The sequence below is a fragment of the Cygnus atratus genome, chromosome 3 (assembly GCF_013377495.2).
Source record: "Cygnus atratus isolate AKBS03 ecotype Queensland, Australia chromosome 3, CAtr_DNAZoo_HiC_assembly, whole genome shotgun sequence".
Lineage (NCBI taxonomy): Eukaryota > Metazoa > Chordata > Aves > Anseriformes > Anatidae > Cygnus > Cygnus atratus.
In genome coordinates, this window is record NC_066364.1 from 106724374 (window position 1) to 106752172 (window position 27799).

A 27799-nucleotide genomic window follows, 5' to 3' on the forward strand; every position below is an offset into this window, starting at 1 on the left:
AGTAGAACATCTGAACTCCATAAACAGCTTTAGGCAGAGAGGAGACACCAAAGTCTTTAAATTAAAGACTTGGTTTGAAAGTATGTCCCCCCACATGCCTGAAATCCTAGCACTCCCCATTGAACTCAACCCCGTAATATATTTCCTGTTGCAATGAGTGGAGGAGCTGAAAGACAACAGATAAATCCACATGCTGTGACATATTCACTTATCTTGAATCAATAGTAATGACATCAGCGGTACAGGGCACTCACCTATTTGCAATAAATAGCAGGGAAGAGCTGGACACACAGCTTGCATCCACAGTGGTGCAATACATCACCCATTTACAGCTGGGGAATGGACAGAAGGAATTACGGGTTTATATGCACCACAATGGTAAGTCTATATGATTTTCCTTTGTAACCCTTCTCTTTCTGCTGTTCACAATATCAGCATCACTAACCAACTCACAGGCATTTTACAGACACTATTCAAGGTGGAGAGCATGCCTATTTGACGCAGCTAGTTTGTTTTGCCACACCAACTTTTCTGTGGGGTAAATAGAAACACAGGGAAGGCAGTTACTAGGAGAAGCAGGGCAGGCCACAATAGGAGTCCCCAGTGCTACTCGGGGAAAGTTGCATTCCAGCACTGGCTTTGCCACTGGCCTGTTGCTTTACCTTGTCCTCTGTGCCTGTGAAATGGAGATAAAGGTGTTTACTGCTTTTTTAAATTAACTTGGGATACAAAGCACCGTATAAAATCAAAGCATTGCAGTTTTGCATCATAACTAATGATTGCACTATCTGCATCACTCTGAGGAAAATAAATAAATAAATAAAAGGAAATAGCAAAATAATGGCTCTCTACTGCAGTTAGAAAATCATGCCCCATTTTTGGGTCCCAAATCTCTGGCCTTACTCATCTCTGGCTACCCATCATCCTACAGCTGCCAAATTCTATTCAATATTTCATTAGTGACTTGGATGGTATACCAGAGTGTGTACTTACAAAATTAGCAGATGAGGAGAGAAGGGTTCAAGCAGGCTAAGGGTCAAGATCAGAATCCAAAATGAACCTGATAAATTGGAAAGAGAGTTTTAAATCAACAGGATGCAGTTCAATAAAGGCAAGCTTGAAGTGCTACACAGGATAGAAAGAAAATTAAAATACAAATACAAAATGGGAAGTAACTGGTGATGCCACAATGAAAAAAAAAAAAGAAAGGAGAGAGACTTATGTTTGTACCACAAAGAGGATACAGGTCAACCACACCGTAGTACACCCAAAACAGCAAGCCTCAATGCTAAGTACATTAATGCAGTGTCAAGCACCACATAGGAGATATTTCTTCCTCACTCAGATGAGGCCTCAATATGTAGCCAGTTTTGCATGGGGTGTTTAAAATAGCAAGCAGACCAGTTAGACAGAAGCCAAATGAAAATATTGGAAAGACACACACACACACAAAAAAAAAAAAAGCTATGAGAAAACGTTGAGAGAGTTGATAGCAAATATAAAGGTTTTCTGTGAAAGGAGGGAATGATACAGATTATTTGGAGTGGATTTAGAGATGATTTCAGTCATTAGAATGGTGAAACAGGGAAATTGGCTGGGTAGGGCTGGTGTGGCAGCTCTTTAATTGGAAGGCTTTAAGGAAAAGGTCAGTTAGGGTATAGTAGGTAAGTAGGTACATTTGTCTGTGCACGTCTAAGACATGATTTGATGACCTTTGCAGGCCCCTTTCTGTCCTTTGTAAGTCCTAAACTGGAAAATCCCATGTTACATTTTTACTGTGTGCTGAAAATGCACTGCATAATTTGTCATGAAATGTTGTGCTTTCATTTTATTTTGGGATTATTTCAGCTTCTGAGAAATATCTTTTATTTAGAGCAGAAAAAGCAACAAATAATGGGGATCAGGCATATAAAAGCATATGCAGGTTGAATCTTTACACAACACTGACATACTTATCAAAGAAAATGTTAACAGCAAAATAAGCAGGCAAGGAGAAGCTACATAAACCTAGAACATACAAACCGACCCCAACAGAATTTGCTAGTAGGACCTGGCAGATTACCCCAGCACGCTCAAGGGGACTCTCGTCCATTTGGTGTTTGCTCATTCTTCCCCACACTTTTGCCCTCAGTGCAGAATGCATTCAACCCTTGAATGTCAAGAGCCAGTGTATGCCAGCCCCTTTGCTGATTGCTGCTTCTTTGTTTAAATTACAAGCTCTCAGCAGCAAGCACCTTGTTTCATATTATACCACAAAACACCCACCACTGTGCTGATGTTCTAACAAAGACAGACAAGACAATAGCATTTCAAAAGGCTGATTAAGAAAAGCCATTACTCATCTCCAGGGTCTCATACAATCCCTTTCAGGAAGATGAATAGTGCTACAAATATAGGCCTTTGTGAATAAGGCACTGAGACGATAAGAACTTAATTTCCATAAGAGGAAAGATATACATTTAAGTTATAACTGCTCTTATTCTTGTGTGAGCTTCTAGTCAGAATTTAACTGTAGCATCACTAAGCAAATAAAAAGGTAGGGTATTGCTTAAGCCATTCTACAACATACGCTATAAATTTCTAAAGACAGACTTCTGTCAGTAACCACCATGTGATAAGAGACTATACAGTTAATGAAGAAGACCACAAGTGAGTATGTCTGTTGAATGATGTAGAACGGTCTGGCCTACCTATCCTTTCTTTATTACATGAATCCTCCAAGCTATAGTAGTGTCTTGAACTTCAGCCTGCCTCAAACAGCTAAAACAAAGGCTTGCATTGAAAGGAAACTAGACAAAACACACAGTTCTTGAGGTGTTAAAGATTCATGAATACATGATGATTACCCTTAAAAATTTACCAGTATTAATGAAAGTTAAACACGTGCATTCAGAGGAGAAAAGTCTTTGGGTGTATAATCTGCCTAAAAATAAAGTGTTCAAAACACAATGTTTGCTAGCGGGAGAAAGTTCTTTCATATTTTTGCTATTGAAGCATTCTGTTTTCTGGTTTTAAGAATAATGCACATATGGGTTTTAAAGCATTTCACAGCAGTGTCAGACAAAGACACACTGTGCATAAAAGCTTCATTTTAAGTGATCCCCAGTATTTTTTATCATGTTTTTGGTCTTAAAATTCCATTAGGGAGCAAAGATTGCATGTCAAGCATACTTTCTTCAGCTATTTTTCTTCCATGTTAGTCCTTACAGCTTAACGATCTAATGGTATATAGGAATCCTTGTAGACACCAAATATACCTGTATTATGCACATCCTGCAGAAGGTTCCTGCACTGTGACTACCATGACATATTTAATGACATGCTTGACCTAAGTTCTTTCAAAAATCAACTTAACACATCACTCCATCACATTTATTAAAAAAGAAAAAATCCTAACAACCCTACCATCTTTCCCACTTTTTATGGAAAGCCAGGCAAAGGACTGTATTCCCAACTGTAGCACCAGGGACTACTCAAATATTCCAAACAGCAGGAAACATTGAACGTGAGGGACTCAATTCAGGCTGAATTTCTTCATTCTGATGAGAGAAAAGTAGGGATACACAACCCTTTAGTTGGATTCAAAAGGTTATCTTTAGCAAGAAAATCTATTTTTTTTAAGACACAGCTCTCCAGTGGTGGATCACCTTACGTGGAAGACAAGTGCCACCACAAGGCTGATGTGCATGACTTTGCCAATGCCTTCAGAAACAGAAATCACAGCTGACAGTCAAGAGTGTTTCCATATTAATATGTACAAAAATAAACTAGAATTCCTTAGGGACAGTCCTTTCCTAAACAATTAAGTCTCAATTAGAGATTCGTCCTGCATTTAAAAATACTTATCCAAAGACTTAGAAATGCCTGTTGGCTACTCCATTGCTAAGCCAGAAATGTCAAAATAAACCTCTTCAAACTTAACCCTTACTTGGAGGGAAAAAAAATACTCAAAAACTAAACTACAATTCTAGCATGCCTTACATTGTCAAAGAGCAACAGAAGACTCACAAATATAGATTCCCCAGTGTCAGAAAATATGTGGAAAGCTGTTACAACAGATGGGTTATTATAAGATTCCTTTTAAAAAGAAGGAAAAAAAATTGATAGCCACTCTCAAGCACACCCCTCATCTTGGTGTTCAAATGTAATTTCTACTTTTTTCTCTCTCCCTGAAAGGAAATAAGGGCCTCAGAGAATCTTTAATGTGGGGTCCCTTTAAGCCTGCTAAGCTGTAATAGCAGAACATCCATGCTGCAGGAAATTAATTCTGTAAACTGTCAGCGTGTGGAGCAGGTGGCTGGACTTGTCCTAAAAGAACAGCATAAAGCCTGTGTTTAGGTTTACTTCTGCAAAATATTACAAAATCTAGAGACAGAAGAACAACAGAACAGCACAGATCTGCTCCCATCCAGCACTAAGTTCTCCGGATATGTTAAGCAAATAGGAAGGCTTTTTTATTATTATTATTTTTAATAGCAAATGTGGAAAATTATGTTAAAATACAGGAAAAGGATCTCCCACAAAGGAAAAACTGTTTTCCTTCACATCACACTGATGTCAGGGTTGTAGATTTGAATGACAAAAGGGACACACAGCTGCTACTTTTTATTCTGATGAGGTTTGGAAGTAAGCACAGCCAAGAGTGAAAGAGCCCCATCCCCAACTCCACTGCTAAGAAAGGCGTATTTGTTCTTTTCTCTGTGGAAATCCACTGAGATATCTCTGGATCTTGGAAACCTTAGATATTCTCCCTGGTTAAATTGGGGGTTTTGAAAGGTTTTACTGTCAGGTCGAACAAAAAGAGCGTTTAACGTCCAAATTTTCAACTCCTTCAAGCTACACTGTGTCTCTCAGCAGTCATTCTGTGTCCCTCTGTTTCCTTCTCCATTCACGGTAACGGAGTCATGGGCCATTACACCGCCAAAAGTCCTGGTGTGGGAAGGGTAGAAGGATTACATTTTTTTTTTTTTAGGTTCCCCATAGTCCTTAAAGACATCTCTCAAACTGCTTTCCTCTCTGACACCTGCCATGGCCTCTGTATTTACACAACTTCATGCTGAGGACACAGCCTGTCGTTACACATGCAGACTATTTATCTTGAGTTGCTTGGGGGTGTGATTCTCAATAGCACCACCAGTGTTTCAGCACAGAAGTCTACCACTGTGCAAAGAAAAATGAAGGCAAAAACAGTGCTGGAATTCAGGTCATCAGAAGAATATTACAGGCATGCCTGTCAGGAGAAAATATGGAAACCCTCAAAAGAAATATTAAACTCCATAATTTACTTTCTATAATTTTTTTCTCTTGACACGTGTGGACTTCCAGGCTTATTTGTCTGTACTCTGCATATATTAAAATTAATATGAATATTACTATTTCATATAACTTTGGCTTTTCCTAGTAATACTCCCTATAACAAAAGTGGTCCTGAAGTACTTTTCCATCAGGCAGCTCAAGGGAATAAGTTTGTTCAGTGCCATCCAGGTATTAGGAAGTGCAGCACAAATACGTCTTAACTCTCTTTGTGGATCTAACTCAAAGATAATTTATTGATACAGGCACTAGGTATATCATTTGCATCTTATATATTAATAATGTATGATAATCTTTCTGCTAAAGAATACTTCAGATTTTTTCTTCTTAGAAGAAATTTATATATTTATTGTATCCTATTTTTGTATTACAAAAGTTTCTTTGGATTTCAGGCATTCCAAACTTTCCTTAGTTTCAGGTTCATGAAGAGCAATCAAATTACAGTAAAAAAGAAACTTGAAAATCTGTATTTAAACATGAAGTTACTCTTTTCCATTCATCTTCAGTTAGAGAACTCAACTGTGCTTCCTTAATGGAGAAAAGAAAATGATAGGGCAATGGTAATTCCCCTAAAACACTGCTTTTCCCTAAATCTAGAACATTTCTTTTTTATAACTGCAGATAGATATGCCATACAGCAATTCAAGACAAATAGTGTGGAATATTTAATTAACTGAAGCTACAGGAGGATTTTCAGGTAGGCAGAATGTAATTATCCAAATTACAACTTATTCTCAAAATTATTATTAATTCCTGCAGAAATAGGAAAGCGTTTTAAAGACAATAAATCACAGGAATATGAGCTTTACATCACATCTGAAAGATGGTGCCTCCTGCATTTTGTTTTTTCCATCACATTAAAAGGCCATTTAGGCCAGTGGGTGTGTATGCATACAGGCATGTGTATGCATGTGTGCGCACAAAGGGAGGAGAAAGGCAGAGGTACTTCTATCTACTTCAGAATAAAGGACCACCACTCATAAAACAGCTGATATCACTTGTGATTTTCCCGAGTCACACTGAATTTCTAAATTAGTACGACTATTCTTAACTCTAACAATTAGGTCTGAAACCAAAAAGCTATACTGAAACGTTCCTATCATAGATTTACAAGAAAATGTAGTCCTCATCCTTTTCAAGTTACACCTACAATATTTTTCTTTTACAATGACATAAATTTTTGTATGCTGTCATGCCCTAATGAAAAAGAATAATATTTATTCATTTTTGAAAATAATTGTTTTTCTGATAAATCCTAATAACCCCAAGATTTGTCTTTAACCCCTCACAATGCTCTCTCATATATATCATTGACAACAATGAAAAACTCTAATTAGAAAGGATTATGTTATCCCAAGAATTCACTAGAGAGTTTAATTCAGCCTTTAACTTGAATCATAGCACAGCTTTCCACGCCTTCACTTCTAATGCAACCACGTGCCCAAGTCCTCTGGGCATTAAACCGAGCAAATGCCATCATGCATATGCATTAAGAGACTGGCTTCTACCAAAAAAAAAATTTATGTTCTAGTCCATGCCATGAAGATAATACACCATCAACATCTTACAAGAAGAGAAATAATGAGCCTACAAACGCCTTATTTTTACCAAGTATTATGTTACAAATTTTCTTTTTTGTGATAGTGTCTCTGGCTTGCACAAATGCAGAATTCAGAATAGACTTAATTTTGTTTGTCAGCAAGTTGGCTGTTAAATTTTTTATATGATTATTGGAGTTTTAATTTTTCAATATATTTATTAGTACATTTGTATTCTAATTGACAATTTTCATTATAGTCTCATGAGCAGCAAAGTCTCGCAGCTTTCAAGCATTTCAAAATCACTTGAGCTGTAACATTTCTTTTTCAGGTAACTGAACTCTACTGAGCTATGCACTGCCTACTAAGGGCCCTGCAGGCATGTCGTGGTAAAGGGGTTTTGATGCTCAGCTGCTAAATAATTAGAAGGTAAAAGCCAAATGGAAATTAACTTCAGTTCAATCAGTCTTTATCATTCTGCAATTATATCTAAAATGTTGTCAGATGCTGATTAACCAGGGCTGTTCAAAGCTGTTTTGATGAGGTAGTCAGAACTTGGAAAGGACTAAAAAAGTAAATACATTATTTTGCATAAAGAAGTTTGTTGTTTTTTTTTTTTTAAAAAAAAAAAAGAGCAACTAGCCAAACAGAATAAAATCTGCTAACATGACAATTTTTGACATGTTTTTTTTTTTGAACTAATGAGCAGTATCACCAGTATATTATTTATATGATAAAATTTAAATAGTAAGTCTGTCAACAGCAATGAGTCAAAAACTAAAATGATTTAATTTCTTACAGAAGAAGCATATAGGGACACAATATGTGCTTGGGCTTGTTAATAGCCTGTTTTTTTCTGCATCTGTAATAAAGTAAGACAGATCATTCGTCTCTGATGAACCTGCAAAATTTCCTTAATCAGTAAAAGCCAAGTAGATGAAGCAATTAAGACAGCTATATAGAACTCCAACTCCTGTTATCAATTATTATTATTATTCCTGAAAACTAAGAAATTTGAATATTATTACACAATACATATACATATATAAAACCACAAGGAAATGACAGAGAAATGAAAGTTATATTAACAGTTATTTTAAATAAAATCTAGATAAAATCTGAAAAGTATAAATTGGTAGACTACTTATATCACTGCTGAAGTACTTGAGCAGCATATCAGACATGTTTAGCTCTAGATGTGATGTAGATCACTTTTACACATTTCTTATTCCACAAGAAAACCTTTCGTATTTCTTTCAGATCCTGTTTGAGAAAACTACAGAGGCTGCAACAAAGCTAAAAGACAAATTCTAAATATATTTCTGGTAACTAAACACTAGGAACAAAATTGATGAACTAGAGTTTTGAAGACAGAGTGAATAGGTATATATTTAATTTAGGTAACTTCAGAACTCCTTAACAGCAAACAGCAGAAAATTCATTTTTTTCCTCCATAGATTTAGGATATAAGCCATTTCCCATTGACAAAATCACACAGTGTTCAATCAAACAGAATCAATACTATAATTATTTCCAACTTTAATGGTAGTTGTATCTCTAAAACCATTGCATAAGGAGACTCAAGACAAAATGGTGGAATGTTTAGAGGTGTTGTTTGTTGTTGTTTTTTTTTTGTAGAAATGAAAATGGCCTTGAGATTTTAAAAGAGTAGTGACTGCTTAGACTGGAGGAAAAGAAGACAAAGCGGGAAAATAAAAGCTAATTTGTTGCAAGCTGCATTGAACAAGGTCAAAAAATTAGAAGAGCTTCATAAAAAGGATTTCCAACACAAAGTGAAGTCAACAAAAAAGATCTATCGTTTCAAGCTAAGGAGGTGGGTGATAGGTTAAAATAATTCATCCTACCTCCCACCAATGTATCAACCCATCATACTGCAAAATAACCATGAAATTGTTATCCATTCATCTTTGTTTGCTATCCCAAAGATGACATCCCCAAAATAAAGCTTATGTGACTTAAAAATTTCTACCTAAAAAGAATCCACACCTTGCATTCTGTAATGGGATGTGTCAGAGTTCCCGAGAAGTGGCACTTAGCCTCTTCTGGGCTCAGAGGGGGAAAGACCCTCAGCCTATAAAGAAAAACTCATAAGATACTCTGTAAGTTGCCACATTTTTGGCTGTCCTCTTTCTACCCCACTGGTCTAAGAGATCCAACATTTTTCTCCCCAGGCAGATTACTTCTGATTACCTTAAATCAGTTATTTCTTGTCTTTGTATCTGAATATTACTTCTTCAAAATCCTGCTTGACTTCTCTTATCTGCCAAAGTCCCTTTCATTTTATTAGAATAGTTTGGACTCCTAGTCTCTTTCTAAAGGATAGATTTTAGCTTCAATAAACTATTGTATCTTATCTCTTGAACACATTACAGGGGCTCTCGCCTTCCTCGATTTTTTTTCCTTTTTACATTCTGGGGTGTGCATACTGTTCCTTCTGTGATGCTAATAGGATGCTCTTTAAGTGCCTCCATGCTGAGTCTAGGATATAATATTCTAACTTTTTTCTTTCAGGCAGTTTCTAACTTCTTTTAAACAAAAAAGTTTCTTTCTTGTGGGTTAATATTGCTTTTTTTACCCCTTGGTCCTGAAGGAAACTGAGGACCACAGAAAGCCCACACAGGTGCAGATTTATCCAGAAGGATAAAGAGGCTGTGTGGAGACACCACACTGGATCGGGGAAAAAATGAGGAGGAAGGAGCAGATGAGAGGAGCTGTTATGGATTGACCCCATTCTCATGTTCCCCACCCGTCCTGCACTGCTCAGGGATGGGGTGGGAATGTAAAGGAATCTGAAGTTAAGGTGAACCTAAGGTGAAGTTAAGCCTGCCAAAGGGGGAAGGAAATGTGTTGCTTTAATGCACACAATGCTTCCAATGTTTGTCTTTTTGCTTCTCACTATACTGAACCTATTTTAATTGGCAATAAATTGATTTTCCCCAAGTGGAGTCTCTGCTGCCTGTCACAGGAACTTGTAAGCAATCTCACGTCCTTTATCTCGAACTACGAGCTTATTCATCCCATTTTCTCCCCCCATCCCACTGAATGGGATGTGGTGAGCAGCTGGGGAGGTGTTTGGCTGCTGGCCAAAGCTAACCTACCACACCAGCCCCGATGAGATGCAGGATTAAAGATACAATTCTTGACCAGGTTAGCATGGGGTAAGGGAGGGTTCACTGTGCTAGGTTAAGGGAGATAGAGAGTGGGGCTGCTGAGGCTGCCAATTAGGATTGGTATATAATTCGTTAACTTTTTTTTAAAAACTGTGAGAGAATCATTGAGTATATTCCTAAACTTAGTTTTCCATATAACTGATTGTTGTAGTTACAAAGGGACAGTATGTTCTCACAAGGAAGAAGTCGGGAAGCCTGTGCAACAGGAGGGAACATGATTTGTACCATAACCTCAGTGAAAACATCATGCAACAGCTTTAAGACATCTGTCTTACAGCACTGAAATAATACACAACTCTACTCATTTTCATTGGGTTCAGAGCTGCCTAGTCATTTGATAGTTATCTGACTTTCAATTATATTACATTAGGGAAGGAGTTGCAGAAAGCTCTGAAAATACACAATAAGCAATAAAATAAATAAAAGAAAGCAAATTGCATTTCTTTAGTCAAGCAACTCATGGAAGATATTTAAGAAAGTTACTTATGGTATGTGCATTTCAAAAAGGTCAAATTAAATTAACCATTAATTTATAGCAGAGTTGCCTGCAAAAATTGTCTTAGAAATCTAGTATAAACCAGCTGATATGGAGCATGAATTTATTTAAGTTCCCTCAACCTCTCTCATACTGGACATAAATAAAGTGCAATGAAGTAGGAGTCTCATTTCTGGATGATTTGTGTATCTGGTAGAAGGACTTTTTGCAGTTAGGATTATTATTATTTATTAGGCATGATCAGAACTCAATAGACTGCACACAAACTATGCTTTCTGATTGTTTTCTTGGGTGAAGTAACAGAAAGTAAAACAAAATGGTTTTAGCTACATGTAGCAGAAGCGTGTTCATACAATTTTTAAATGTCTCAATTGAAATGCCTACAAACTTCAGTGCTGCCCACATGAAATGAAAATGGTTCAATACACTTATACCTCTATGTGCCCAATACATTATTTATATTGGAGAAAGATGAGGCAAGACAGGGGGGACTACTCAGGAGACCAGATTAAACAGTCTCTTGATAAAAAATAAAATAGCAAAAGACTCTAGTACATTCAGCATTTTTATTTACCTCTTCCACAATCTCAATGTTAGTTAGCATAGTAAAAAAAATGCTTGAATTTATTACTCTGGGACAAAACAGGAATTCCTTCTCTGTACTTTTTCTACAAATATCAATATTTTCTGTGGCATATTTCAGAGATATTCAGACAGCTTTGCAACCCCTCAGCTGTTTCCACAGGACAGAGGAGCACAGCAGATATTAGACCATGCTACCACTACAGTATATCCAAGAATTCCAGAAATAGCCTAATATTTTACAGGGAGCTCCATTCCTCAAGACACATAACTTGTTACACCTGAATTAGTCTCTCCCTTCAGTAGCTAATGGCATTTCAAGACCAAGTTAACCAACTACAGAATTTGGGGAAGATTACAGAGATATTGGAAGTGCTGCAATTCCTTCCTAATTCATCAGAGAGGGACTGTGGAACCACCACTATCTTTTTAGTGCCATTCCTTGTGACACAAGACACAATGCAGGAGAGCCTGTCCATTTACCATGCCCCATCTTGTGCATCTAGGCTAAAGCTAAAATTTCTTGTGTTTCTATTTAAAACAAAAGTTTCCCTGTGGTGAGCTTATTCTTACCTTCAGACCTGGCAGGAAAGCAGTAGCCTTTCTGGGCAAACTCAGCAGAGAAGCTGAAACTGGAATTAGGCTGGATAAAGAAGAATCCACCAGACTGCAAACTTTTGATGCAGGCTAAGGCAGCTTGTAATAGCTAGGCCAGCTCAGATGCACAGAAGCGTTCTTCTCAGGTATGAAACAAAAAGGTCCAAGCTTTTAATGGTAACAAACAGGTTGTTCCAAGACAAGTAGAATAAATGGTGCCACCTTTCCTGTGGATTTACACATTAAATTCCACACTGACAGCAAAAATCCCATTTATCAGAGTTAGTTCCCCTTCATATCCACTGGACCTGTTAGTCCACCCATTCCCCAGCCACGACAGAAATAGCTCCAGTGTACCCCATGCTTCTTCCTAGTCCTTCTCCACCCTCCCTTCACATCCCATGCTTCCTCTCCCTGGCTGCAAGCTGGCATGACATTGTGTTGGCTGTAGGTGTTTTAAAACTATGTACATATGCCAACTAGCAAATGATCATGTTGAACGTTCAAGCGGCAGGCCAAACAGAACACATCCTCTACTTGGCTACTTTTGCACTGAGGATACAACAGCCGCAGTCTCTTGCTTCAACAAAGTCACTAGTTTTCATGAAACTCGCAGAAACTTAATCATCTTTCAGATCCTGAACCTTCTGTCTGAAGTGGTTAAAGCTTGACCGCAGTTGCTGGCAGGTGAACGTAGAGAAGGGAGGAAGTCACTGACAACTTTATTTTTCCTTCAAAAAAGAAGCTAAAATAATATTACCTGGAACGTGCCTATACTATTAAACTTACCCTTGACCAACTGATCACGTAGTTTTCTGAGGCAGGAATGGCATCCACCACAGGAGTGAGGTCCTTGGGTGCATCATACCCAATGAACCACATCATCCATTCTTGTGGTTGTTTCACAGGGTGTGTGTTATTCTTTAAAATTTTCTGGACAACCTATATGAATGGAGAAGAAAAGAAAAATTCAACAGGCTTGCAGTTCGTAATGACTTCTCATTCAGCAAATCTCAGTAAATTAGTACTAGCTTTTGAGATTGACTTGTATTTAATTCAGTATCAACAGCTCACCATGGATAAAACTGATCTACATTTATTTATTGATTTCTGAGAGTTTTCTTTTTAATTAAAAATGTATCCTGCCTGAATAAATGCGCATTGGCAAAAGCAGAGTTTGATACTGGAAAAAATATATACAATTTAATAAATTGCGAAGTTTCTGATGCAATAATCTAAACAGCAGTTGTACATCACTTGAAATGTGTAAAACACTGAGCTAGATGATATTGCATTATAGCTGATAATAAAGAGGCTTTTCCAAAGCAAAGATATAATTCAGCAATGATTCCTGATATTTCCCATTAAAATGTCTCTGGAGATTAAGTGCACATTTTATATATACGTATACATACACCTCCTATAAATAAGCACATAATCAACAACATACTTTTCCAAACCCCTTCCATTCCTAATAGAACATAAAGTGAATGAAAAAGATAACACTGTTAGAATCAAATATGTAAGTTAATATTTCAAAACCAATATACTTGCTTCAATGCTAAAAATATCAAGATGACTAAATTATTTGGAGGTTTAAAATTAAGAAGATTTCATGACTCTGTTTTTTCTTTCTTTACTATTTGGTATGGCAAAAGCAACAAGATTAAAGCTTTTGAAAATGTGCTAATTTGTTTATACTATATTTTGCCAATAACCAAGTAGGGAAAAAAAGCTGTCTGAAAAGAAGCTCCAAAGGAACAGAAAATTAGGTTTCCTAATGCATAAATATAAAAAAAAAATAACCCAATTGTTCTCTTAATAGCCAGAAATTCTCTGAGGTTCAAGCTATCCTTGATCTGTTCCCTTGTGATACTTTCCAGAAGAAAGCCCATCCACAAGAAGTTCTAAATTAATATGAAAAGTTCACTTATGTTTGGCAACTGTGAATTATTCATTTGCAGCAGATCTCACCACAGAGGACTGCAAGGTAATTACTGTCCCAGAGGTATTCCTTATACTGTAGTTAAGATGATGTATAGTATAGTTGAGATGATGCATCTGTGTCAAATATTTTTAAAAGCACACACCTGAACTGCTCTCCAGGTGCATTTCTGCACTGATGGACCACAGATCAGATGACTTATAAAGTTTTGCTGTCCTGGACATCTCAATGAAACTAAAGCATTGATGTGAAGTAAGTCACCAGAACTAAAAACCATCCAGCCCAGACTTCTGATGGGGCACAATTAATGGAGTGGAAATCCTGAATCTCTAAAGATGATGTTCACTTCTTTAATCTATTGACTAGCTACGAGGATTTGATCAAACTGAATGTGCTGTTCAGCTCTCTGCTGGTATGCAGTTTAACGTTCCCTATTAAGATCTTTCTTCCTGTCTGTAAGTATTACAGCATCTCACTCTTTGAAAGTTCTCAGTAAGGTGTTTTTCCATGAAACACGTGCAAACAGCTTTGCCCTCAAGTCTTCAGAAAGATCACAGTAATGGCAGAAAGGATGAGTAGTGGTAAATGCATTCACTTGCTTCCTGACCCAGAAATCCAGTGAAGAAAAGCTGTTTCTCTAACATAATTTTCATCCGTACCTGTGGATGCAGAATATTGTCCACCAAGCCTAACAATGGAATTACTCCCAAACAGTTTGCAAATAGCTACCACCTTCAGTATTTTACAGGTCCTACCTTAATTATAATGATGAAAAGAATTAGCATACTTTTTGTCCTGAAACTGCGATTTTCATGCTTGCAGTGCAGACATTTCAGAAGCTTGCTGGGTTCCACCAAATAATACCAAGAAAGAAAAAGCCTATGATGAATGTGTAACGGAGAGTGAACTACCCATAAAAGCCATGTGTTATCCCATTAAATCCAGAGGCAGTTTTTGTCTAAGCAAAACCAAGCTTTCAACAAACCAGAGCACTAGTTCTTCTAGAGACATAAACCAAAAAGTACGTCTGTCCTTGTTGACATGGAAATGGCTTATATGGCCCGTGGAGCAGGATGAAGCATAGTCTGTGTGGCTCTGGCTTTGTTTGTGGAATTATGGAAAGCAGTCATCTTGACAGCACTTTGGAGCACTCCTCTCCAGCAGCCTGAGATCTGCACATTTTCAGATTCATGATCAAAGATAAATAAGCAATACAGAGGGACAACCAATGCTCTTCAGTTTAGGGAATGCAGAGGTGCCTGACCATCAGTCCTTCTCCATCAATGTGGGGTTTAAAGCGCGTGTTACCCGGATAGCTGGATATTGCCATCCTGCACATGTCTTGGGCATGGCAGCACAATCAAGCAGGTAAGTGATCTAGAAGGCAGCAGATTTCAATGGTAGTCCCAGCACAGCAACTGACCTGCTGGGTGATCCTGAGCTAATCCCCTCTGCCTCCATAGCTTTGTTTTCTTTTTCATCCTTTCACAACTCTGAGGGAGCAAGGACTTTCAGCTTTGAGTTTTGAGCTATAAGCTTCAAGAGAGCCCTGCAGCAGCCCAGGAGTTTAAAGCAAAAGGTTTATATTAAAAGTACAAAATTACAGATTTCTCTGTGGGTTGTCACCTTGTATGTCCCTTAGCAGCCAGCAACTAGCCCAAACCTTCACTGAAGGCAAAAGGCAGGCAAAATGCCCTCACTGTCTTTCTGGGTAATCCAGACTGAGAAGCTCTGTAACTAATCACCACAATGACATCCATTTGGATCAGTCATGGACAGTTTTAGACCAAAATGGAAAATGACAATGACAAGTCAATAAAAACAACAGCATCTGAGGTAAAAAGACTCCAGATAATAAAAAGTTGCAGAAGTGAGAGCAGGACCAAATCCCTCTTCTATCTTCTCTATTGATTTCACCTCCAATTCTTGGCTAGTCTTTCCCTGCCCATACTAAAAGTCATCACCAAGTCCTGCAGCAGCAAACACATGAAGGACATGATACTTACTTGCTTAGTCAGCAAGGCTGTATGCAATAATGAAGAGTTGTCGTGCAAGGCTGCAGCAATGGAGGCTATTTAGGGAGCACTCAGAGGAATTCTCTCATACCTAGCCAATTTTTAGTGGTAATAGAGAACAGAATAGCACATGGACTTCAGGAATGTCTGTAAAGATAGATCTACTTGTACAAAAGAGCTTATAAACTAAGTTAAGAGAAAAGTGAAGGAGAAAGAAGGACAAGGCAGAAGGACAATATGATTATGTAGTCACTTGGGAAACTAATAAATATGAATTGAAGATAACACAGTAGGGATTTGTTTTGTTTTGCTTTGCTTTAAATATAATTGTATTAACTTTAACTTTTAGTCTATAAATAGCTGAGTTGAAAAGTCTCATTGCCAGAAGATGTTCAAGGAGTAAATTCAGCAGGAGAGTAAAGGATGCAAGCTCAATGGCAACAGGCATGGAGTTCCTGGCAAATGACACAGTTTGCATGAAACCACAGTGAGAGCTAAACTTGCTTTGTGCTGACCAGGCAGACATGGGGCTTAAGAAAGGAAAAGTGAAAAAAGAGAGAGTTACTTCCTAGAGCCTCCTGAGAGGCTCTAGACTGAGAAAAGCTGCCTTTTTTTTTTTAATTTTTCTTTTTTCTGGGAACTAAAGTTTCTATTTGAATTTGACTAAAAGGCAAAACAAAGGCACCTGGTATACTTCTAGGCCAGGTCACTTTTTTTTTTTTTTTGGACTTGTTGGTTTATTTATGTTGAAGTGAAAACTTAACATAATTAAAACAGAAGTTAACACACTTTAGTATTTAAAAAGCAATTAGAAATAAACATCTGAATGGCATACAACTTTCAAAAAAAGACAATAGCCCCTAGAAAGCAACAGGTTGCAAAGAATGAAGATACCAAACCATAAACAGAATGGCAATAAGGCAGAGAGGTAATGTTCTATCTCATCCAATCCAAATATAAAGTATTTATTTTCTTTTAGACACTCTTTTAGACACTCATGCCTTGGAGTTTCTGAGGCTTATCTCAGCATCTCATTGCTGACAGTTCCTTACCCATCAGGAAAATCCCAGGCCTTGTAAAAAACATCTGTTTCTGTAAAAGAAAGAGAGCTGGCCCTCTTCCTCTTCATATCCCAGTGCCTAAACCTATTTGTATTTGACCACTCCACCACACAACTAGCTCTTTCAAAACTTAGACTTTTACAAGCCATACAAAAAGCAGTGTGATGTACATGGGCCAATGATGATTTCTATTGAACCATGACTACTAAAGCTCATACAGTGAAGTACTGAAAAGGTAGCACATTTAAAAACAACGAAAAGGAAATAGCAATCATGTACTACGTGTGTTTAACCACAGAAAGTCGCTCTGTCACAAAAACACCTTCTGTGTGAAGACCACAACAGCACAAGCCAAACAGAGAAAAGTACACACTGAGAAACCATCGTGGGAAGGTCTGATAATCCCCCTCCTGTTGATTCAGCAAGCAATGATAATGCCAGGACACCTACAATGTGCCAAAGGCCACTGCAACACACTGACATCAACAACCGATAGCATTTTCGTACAGCTCCCAACAAGACAGTGGCTTGCTATATGCAGATGAAGACTACAGGTCTGTACATACACCTGGTGAAACAGAGCACCCTTTCAAGGACTTTCTGAGCACCCATATGCTACTGGCACATCAGTGTAACCCTTCCTCTTCCCTATCAGCCAGGAAGCAGCTGGGGTTGGGCAATTCAAGGCAATCTCTTCTCACTAGGTAACATATCACCCATTCCTTGAAGCACTGCTACTCATGGATTTCTAAGGCTTTAATCAGTGAGAGTGCGTGCACTGCAGTTACAGCTTCTCCATCACCAAGACAGGGAAAGAAAACTGATGGAAGTTGGAGAAAAGGCACTCCAGCATTTTAGATCATAATTCAGAGACAATAACTGAGAATGCAGGCAGTTATTTTGTTTCTGTCAGCCTGAGGTTTTCAGTGAGCAGCGAACTGTGTTTGCTTCACTCCTGACAAATAAAAAAAAAAGGAAATGATTACAGTAAGCAGCCCCAAAATTGTGATATACTGTGTTATTATGTACTATTGTATATCTATACATAATTTAATCGATTTAAACATACTGTAATGAGGATACTATCATACTGTAATGAGGATACAGCAGCTCAGTTAAAGACAGCAGACTGCCAGTGACCCTTGAGGCTGTGTGATACACTCAAACTGCCTGTTGGCATTGCAGAGAGGCATAGTCCAGTGCTATGATCTGCTGACACTATGTGGCACACACCTCAGCAAATAAAATTACACATCAGCAATGGACACTGCTAAATGCCTTGCTCTCAAAGCCAAAGCATGAAAGCTCTTCTGCTTGGGTGCATGCTGAGATGTCACTTAAAGTATTGCTTTTCTTTCTCACCTCTGATTTTATGTCCGTCCTTTCCTCCTTTCCATCCTGTTATTCTTATTTAAAGTACAGCAATGTCCAGAGTGCATACATCATGCAAACACATAACAGGAGACATCTGAGTTTCCAGCTGAAGTAAACAGCACATAAAATTAAGATGTATAAGCTTAAAAGTGTATGCTGGGGGTGGAGATGCAAATGGTTTAAGTGACTTGCCCAAGGTCATGTGGACTTCCCCAATGGGTGTGGATAAGAAAACTACTTTGTTAAGTGATCAGATCAAGATAATATATCATGCTTTTCCTAAACAGTGAACAGCACACACAGACTCTCATCCGGAATACTAAATTTAAGGTCATGGACTTCAGCCAGCTTAAAGCTAAACACGTAATTAAGACCTTGGCTAGACAGAGGTTCAGTTAAGCTTGCAAATTGTTGCACAGCCATCCCCTGATTTCAGACCACCTGTACTTCTGCAACAGTCCCTCTTCTCAGATATAAAAGAGAGTTTAATGCAGATGTATCAACAGGAATCACATTCATGTGTCAGAAAGGTATAATTTGCTACTCTTAGGAATCAATGGAGTTCTTCTAGACTTTCATCTGCATAATAAAATGAAAATTGCTGTTCAAATTCATTCCTTGATGTCTTGCTGATTTTTCCCTCCCACTGAATAGCTACATTATTTTCTAGATATATTAAGTTCACATCCCTGAACTTTAATTTTTTAATATATTTTCTGGCCCTTTCTTCAGCTTTTAAGTACCTCTGCAAATGTAAACTTGTCTGTCTTCACAAGCATTCACCACTTTTCATTATTTAGCAGTTTCTGGGGATTTCCATTTTGTTTCTTTTCCAGATCAGTAACAAAGATATTTAGTATGATATGCAAGTTACTCAACCAGACATCTTTCCTATATATCTACTGGATATCCCAGCTCTCAAGCCACTTGACAACACCCTGTATAAGCCAATTGGAAATAATTTTCAGCTGAGCATTCAGGAGGCATTCAATCTCCTCTCTCCACTCTCCTGTGAAATTCATAGGCATAATAGAGATGTTTGTACAATGTGATACATGTGGAGACTAAAAAGAATAACAGAGCCTTACAAGTAAAGTTGTAATTATGGAAAGTGTATAGCAAATCTTAAAGTACAACAACCTCCCCCCATCACCTTCAGAGCATCTCCTGTATCTCCCTCCCCAAAGCCACCTGATTCTCACTTGTACAAGCACTGGTTTCACAGCCTGGACAACTGCATTGTGAGCAGGGAGCTTTTTCTCATCTACAACAGAAGAGGTGACAGAGGGTTTTGTTGCACACAAATAGTCCTTCACAGCTTTCTAACCTCTCTCATTCCTCTCAATAGATTTGCTTGTGGATTTCTGTAAGTGCAAGCTGTTAGAATTGTATGTGACTTTTCATTGAATACATTAGTATTGCAGAGAACTCACATTTGAGCACCCACTGGAATCTGCATTATTGCACTTAGTAACTCACTTCTGCTTCTGTTCTTTAGAGCACTTCAGATAATGAACATGAATATTTTTCTGTGTTTTTTTTGTTGTTGTTGTTGTTGTTGTTTTAAGCAAATATTTTCCTTAACAGTTCTGTCACCACAGTTTCTACTTTCACATCCAATATTTTTATTTCTGCTGATGTGCAATATCAAAATCCCTGTCACGGTGTTTTTAAATTATACACATCCTCTAAATAGATTATTTGCTACCAAAGCACTTTATTAAACCTATCAACTCCTCCCTTGAATTACTAATTCACTTCTAATTTTGAAGGACAAGGTTATGAGGGGACATCTGGCCCTTGCAGCATTTATTATTTAAAAAACAACCAAACCTGTTATAAACTCAGGCAGCACCACAGCCATCTGTGAAGCATTAATGATAAAAAAAAAAAAAAAAGGCAAAGAAAAAAAGAGCTACTTGTTCATTAAAGATGTCTTTTTTTTTTTTTTTAATGGAACACAGCTAGTAGATAGCAGGATGATTTTAACATTTATATGGAAATAATATTCCTGGCTTTGTTTCCATAAGGATCAGCAATATTTACCCTTTCACATACAGCCTGACTCTAACAGTGGGAAGAATCATCATGGACTCCATGAGGGAATGAACCACCATCAATCACAATGGTGTGAAAACTGATGATAATTTGCCCAGGACAGAAGAGGTCAATACTCCATCTTATTTAGCCTTATCTGCACCCAGCCAAATATCACACCTGAAAAATAGATCTCCATTTTTATGTTGTAAAGACCAACTCTTTCATTATCTTTGTCTTTTTTTTTTTTTTTTCCACACAATCTAAAATATGAAATACAATGAAATATCTTTCTGGCTTATTATATACTCAGGTAACAACCAAGTTTCATGGAATGAGAGTCAATCTCAAGAGCTTTAAAGTAATTTTAGAGGAACTATGGTGATCAGAATAAAGGGGCTAGAAGTAAAATACAATGGCATATAGGACATTTTCTCCCTTTTAAAATCAAATTTATAGTGGAATTTGTCTACTCTGTTTATAAGACCATTATTTCTCCACTTTCCACTGCTAGAAACATTTGTTCTGCCACCTTCCTTAACAAGAAAATCACATAGAGAGTAATTGCATATAAGACTTAGAACAAATACATATCACTCTCTTTCTGAAAGCATATATACCATAATTTGATTATGTCAAATAATATCCCTATAATTATAATTTAATGATCTTACAATCATTTCTTATAGGTTTCACTTTGAATCACTATTTTAACACTTGATGAATAAAATTAATATGTCAAACATATAAAGGAAATTCAGATTGAGACCATATATGGGAACATAATTATAGAGCAATTAAAGTACAATTGCATTATGATTACTAGAAAATTTATAGCAACTGACATAGTAAAGACATAATTCTCTTTTAATACACTGTGTTATATGATTTTCTTTACTGTATTTTATTTTAGCAGTTCCTTCATCTTGATTTTTTTCAAGGTTAATCTTACATGGAAGCTTAGTTAAAAAAAAAATTCTCATAGACACTTAAGTTTCTTGAGCTGCATACCTAATATAAAGCAATTACTGGATAACATTACTATCATCTTACAGTTTTATTGACATGAGGGTTAAACTAGCACTAGCACTAGGCAACTAGTTAAATGTGCTAGGTCATTTAGTGGGAAACATGAGCCTTGCTCTAGGAAACCATTTATATTCAAGACACAAGATTAATTCAAATCTCTCTTGAAAGCAATTCTCAACTGCACATTTTACTAAACATTATAGTGTGAATCATGCTTTGTACCAGGACCCAATTCTGTAAAGCACTTGAGATGTGCTTAAGCCACTCGGAAATAACCAAAACACTGAATCAGTCTCACTTTGTGAAGACTCCTATCCCTAATGCAGTGAACTGAGTATGGTGGATATGCTTTCACCAGCGTAACGCAGTTTTCCCTTTTTCTTTCATTGTTTCTCATTTCTTGCAGAGAATCTTTGTAATCAGCTGCAGCAGTTTTGTCATTCTTTCTGGCTTTAGCTGTCCTCTAACTCTTAACACAGCCCACAAATATCTATATCCCATTAAAAATGTAATAGTTGCATCTGGAAGGGGATACATTTTCTAGTATCTGTGATTTGCACAATGGACCAAATATCAAACCTTAGGCTGTAAATTAGAGATATTTTTTGCAGCTAAGCCTTTATGTATTCACTGTGTAAATGGAAATAGTTCTTTGTTCACATAACAATTAGATTAAGTATCTGGATGTTACTCATCTGTGCACGCAAATTTGGAAACAGGCATGAATATGCAAATTTCAAATTATAAACACTTTTTAAAAGACTAGCCCGTGACATCTCAGTCACTCTCCTCAGTGTATTTAATCAAGTGCCTTGTTTAATACTTAAACACAATTCACATAACTATAAACAATGTAAGACTGAGAAAACAAGAGAAACGGATAAGAGCTATTGCATAGGAAATTAATTTAATAGATTTATAACAACAGCAACTTTTTGTGAATTAATGTGCAACTAGTGAGTGATAAGTCCTTGAAGCAATCTGTTATACCAGTACATCCCAACAGGTAAATTAAGGTAGAAGAGAGAGATTTTCTAAGTGTTTATTTATAATTGGTAGAAAAATATGTTTATTGTAAGAATTATTCATGATGTACTGTGCCTCAACTATTCATTTCCTTGTTTAGACTTGGATGTTGTCAATGATGTGACTGTAATTTAACTAGATATAGATATTTTTTAAATAACTTTAAAAAAAATTATTCCTAGAAATATTGGCAGGAAGGAGAAATATGAAAGAGGACTGAAGAAACTGACCTACAAGGGAAGACAAATCTGCCAAAATTGCTACACTTACATTAAGAATCATTTTGTTATTTCATAAACACCATGAAATACCTGGAGAGACAAAATTGGCTTTTCAAAGGTGTGTCATACAATAGAGGATAATGGTCCAGCAGGTAGAGCTCAAGACTAGGACTTGAGGTAGCTGGCCTCAGGTACATCATCTGTCATGGATGATCATTTGTGTGATCTTGGGTGAGACACTTGGGACTGAGTGGAATGTAACTTAAACCACGGATCATCTGCAGCTCAATACCAGGTTTTATACTGGGTACTACAGCCCTTAAGCTGATGCAATATGGAGCTCACAAGTCACTCATTTGAGTGTGGACCCAGGAGCCATGTGGCATTTGCACTCACCTCCAAACTGAAGGAGCCCATGCTAGTTTCAAACTGGGTCAGACAGGTCTACATTTTAGAGCCTTGGTATAAGCGCAGTCTCTCCTCTGCTTTGGTTCCCACCTCTTCCTAAAGCAGTGTTACAAGGGTAAGAGAAGAAAACTCATGAACTCTCATAAACAATAGGAAACCAGTGGAATCTAGTCTAGTAGACATCAAGGAGAAGCTGTAGAAGTTCAACCATCTACCTATCAACAGTTTTTAAACTAGTGCCGGTGCCATGACAGCTAACACAGGAGAAAGATTAACCAAAACAGTTGGAGTCTCTGCTTGTTTCCTTTTGCACCCATTGTTTACTTCTAAAAGTGGAAAGTAAAAGAAAACCTTGAAAACAGAGCATATGAGTGAAACATTGACATCTGTCTGATTTTGCAAAGGACCTATAACAAGAACTGTAAAACAGGCCAATCATGTAATGATACATTAGGGGCTATAATGATCTCCATTTCAGTGCTCATCAACAAAGGTAAGGAGAGGGAAGACCACACTCTATACTGAGTTGTATACTAAGTGACTTCTCAGACCAGAGATGGTCTAAACAAATACCATACAGAAAAAAGTAAAAACAGACAAAATACAGTCCACTCTCCTTAAACTCCACTTTCAAGAGATAAAGAAGAAAAGAAGCAGAGCAACGTCTTGAATAAATAATGACAAAGCAAAATGGAAGCAGAAATTCGGCACTGGATGGGAGAACTCTCCTAAAAGAATCCTTTACATGATCATTTGCACAGTCATTTGAACAGTCATTAGAATTATCTCACCTGCTGACTACGGTCCACATTCTGATTTCTCTGTTCTCCTGCTTGCTCTTATATTGGTATACAACAGTCTCTTTTTAACATAAATTCAAACTATATAAAGTACTGTTTACCAGTGATGTAACACAGGAGACAGGAACCCAGACTTGTCTCAACAGCTGGAAAGCAAAGCTGGCAACAGCCACCTCCTAAAAAAAAAAAAAAAAAAAAAAAAGAGTGGAACATCAGAACAGTGCCAGTCTCTGCAAGGTAGGCTGCCTCTTCTCCCAGGTGGCACTACTTCTGATCTCCTGCCAGAATACCAAAAAGGTATTACATTATTACATATACATCTTTAAAGGGAAGTAATAACTGCTAAAGCCTTGGGAGAACACATCTTAATGCCTGAGATTCAAGCAGAAAGAGAAATGTGACAATGAAAATATATTAGAATGGAAAAAAAAGAAAGAAAAAAGCTTACTGTATACATCGAACTGATAAACTGCCACTAAATAATGGGTACACTTACAGGTTTTCTTTCTTATTTAATTTCCTACAGCAACAAGACCTTCATATTATAATTCTGCGCTATTTGTGACAGCTTTTGGCATATTAGAGGTACTTTTTGAAAGGCAGACTCAGTGTTGTGAGGTTCTGATTTAGGTATGGTTGTCTTCTGTCAGGGGTCCTGGAGAGTCTGGACTAATTCAGGCAGACAAGAGTAAACAGAAGGATGCCTAGTGATTTCAAAGAGGACCTGATGGACAGATGAGACAAAGTACAAAGCCTTGAATTTAGGTGGATGGGACAGGGAAACAAGGCTGCAGAGAAGGAAAGAGAGTCCTTCAGTTATTTGCTTTTCCATTATATGTAAATCTTGTCATTCTTTTTTCTCCTCAAAGATACATCCATAATTGAGATTTCTAAAGCCAAAACTTAAAATCCATAAAATGTACACTTAAATGGTGGAAATGAATTATGGAGAGGCTGTGGATGCATAGGTGTAAATCCACAAGGAGTCTTAATAATTTTGTTGTCCTGGTATTAATACATTTTGGAATAACGAAAGCGAATTTTCACCAGACACCCAAAATTCAAACCTGTCATCACTGCTCACCCTATTTTCACTTGGTTGAGTGCTGGTAGAAAGGTATTTAGGACTTGATATTCTTTATACTTGCTAGTCATAAAGCATCCCGTTGGATTTACATTCTTCTCTCTTTACCTTAATTTTATCTTATTTAATATTCATTCATAGCCTCTGTAAATATGCAGGACCATGCAAGTCTAGAAATTAAAGCTGGCAGACATCCCTGGAGCACAATCAGGCTGCCCTGGCAAAGAGGTAGAAGAGGTCTCTGACAGGATCCATACAAGAGGGTTAGAAGAGGACAGATTAAACCCTCATTCACACAAGGGCAACATCCAAGGAGCAAGAGACTGCAGCTAATGAGGAGAAAAAAATCTCCCAAAATCCTTGGTAAACTTCTTGGTTTGATGAGAATTAATGATTTTTTTTTCAACCTTTCATCTGTAACTGCCACTCTTTACATTACTCATGACCAAGCAGAAAGAATAATTCATAGTCATACAAGGCAAGCAAATTTTAGAGCATCCTCAAAAATTGGTTTCCATAACAAAAACAGTTTACTACACTTTTCTCACAGTCGCTTAGTAAAGTATTTGCTACAGTTTAAAATTTCATTGACCCACTGGAAAAAGAGATTGGAGGCTATATAAATGGATGATATCCATTATCATCACTTTGGGATGATGATTATCATCACTTTGGGATGAAAAGCTGTCTGCAAGTTTGATGAATGAATAAATATTTGCATAGGCAGAGACTAACAAGGTTACTTTTTAATAATCTTTTTCATCACTGTGTAAAAAAAAAAAAAAAAAAAAAACTTCCATAAAGGCTAACGACATGGTGGGGGGGAGGTTGATCTGACTCTTTACATCAGATGAAGATTCAGAGTGATCTTACTTGTCTATGCAGGCCCTTTATCAATACTTCTTCTCTGAACACCTTTAGATAAAACTGTTCACTGGCACTCTTTCTGCTCTCACATTTCTTCACCTGCCCTTTAATACTATAGTTCTGCTTTATTATCAGGAAAAGGTTCTTCACCAAGAGGGTGGTTGAGCACTGGAATAGGCTCCCCAAGGAAGTGGTCACAGCACTGAGCCTGACAGAGTTCAAGAAGTCCTTGAGCCCCTTCCATCGTATTTTCTCCCCTTTTTAATTTGCAGAGTGGCAGCGAGAGAGCCGTTGTGGTAGAGTTTGGCTCCCTAGCAGGGTAAAACCACCACAACACTATACATAATGCCACACTAATGCTCCTACCAGTATTCTGGGTACATCAGGAACATCAATTCCCAAGCCTTTTCACACTGGAATTTCAGAAAGCCTGTGAACCAGACAATAGTGGCACAATTTTTTAACCCGACCTGCTGAAATCTGGACAGCAAAGTGTCAAATGTAAATACTAAGTTTGACCGCAATTGAGTATTTCTTGCAAGCAGAGATAAATCTTTAAAACTCTGTGGCAAACAGAACATTGTTCTTTGGTACTGTAGAGATTTACATCCAACTTCAAATATATTCTGGTCACAATCGGTCATGTATTTTTCCTCATTCTTCCTGAAACATCTGTCTTTTCACACTAAGTGATGGTTTTAATGAAAACAGAGGAAGAGTACATTTCTGCATTGATACTCAGTAAGAATACTTAACTGACAAGAGCTGCAGAGGTCACACCTCATCTGTATTTCAATATTTCCCTGTGCTATGTGAATATATTTGCAATATTTCCTTCTCTATTTTTCTGCTTTGGCTAATGCTTACCCATCTTAGGCAATATAAACAAACAAAAAAATGTAAATATTTCAAGTCTTTAAGATTTTAAGATATGTTACCACATACTTATTTATGTAGATTCTTGAGCTAACTAAGGAACTACACATATCTATTAATGAGATTTATGCACCTTCATAAAGTCTGGCAACAAGTTCTTAAAATATTTTGATTTCACAGTCTCAAACAATTTCCATACAAGATACAGTAAAGCCGCTGATTCTATTCCAGGTAATATAACTGCATAAATTCCTTCTTCACTAGCATCCAGTGTCACGTTTGATTAACTTACACCCATCAAAGTATTGCCCTGTCTTCTTTGGCACTAAGAAAATGCTAAGAACTTGATTCTTTCTTTTTGATCAAGTTTCAGTTGTCAAAGGTTGTGGCAAATATCTTAATTTTTTTAATAAGTTAATTTCAGACATGCTATGAAATAAGCATTTAAAACCTTCAAACCCTCTTTATTTATTACAATAATCAGTGGGTTGGGTTGGGTTGGTTTTTTTTGATTCTGTCACATAACAGCATGTCAGAACTCTTCTTTGTTACTTCTTTGAGACATCTGCTATTTACAGTGAAAAAAAATCCTTCCCTAAAGAAACCTAAATAACACATTTCTGCATATGTAAAATGGAATTAATTTATAAGCATGAAGAAAGGTATGTATGGTGTTGGGTTTTTCTCCGTAAACAGTAATGTCTCATATATAAAAACTTATTTCTCCATAACTACTGGCATAATATTTTTTTCCCAAAATAATTATGGGACTGATTCACTCTTGCATTACTCCCATACTAAAATACATTTAAATCAATTGACTTTAAAACTGAAATAATGCTGCAATGAATTAGTTTTTACATATATTTAAAACAAACTATTTCCAGATATTTTTCCTTTTAATATTAAGCATCCTCTCTAATGCATATGCTTCTGTACCTGAATATCGAACTATTCATATGTACCCTAATTAACCCTTAGAGGTTCCCTTTTCCTTCACTTTTTGTTTGTGCAAGACAAAAATGATGAACTGTTGAAACTTTACATAAAACAATGAGAAGTGAAAATCTCTATTTTCTTCCCTCGCAACGACCTGTCAATTCTTCCTGCTCTTGCCTTTATAAAGATCACTAACCCCTTCATGGCAAGCCCTTCCTCAACCAAATGCTGCCAGGTGCTCCAATGAGTACCTTTCCATCTCATGAGTAGAGATGGACTTCCATATTTGTACATCATTAAAGCAGAAGGCATCAGATGCAAACTACCGGACTCTAGCACTACTGCTGATTCTTCAGGGATCTCTCTCTGTGTTTCTTGCAAATAAAGGTATTTTACATAC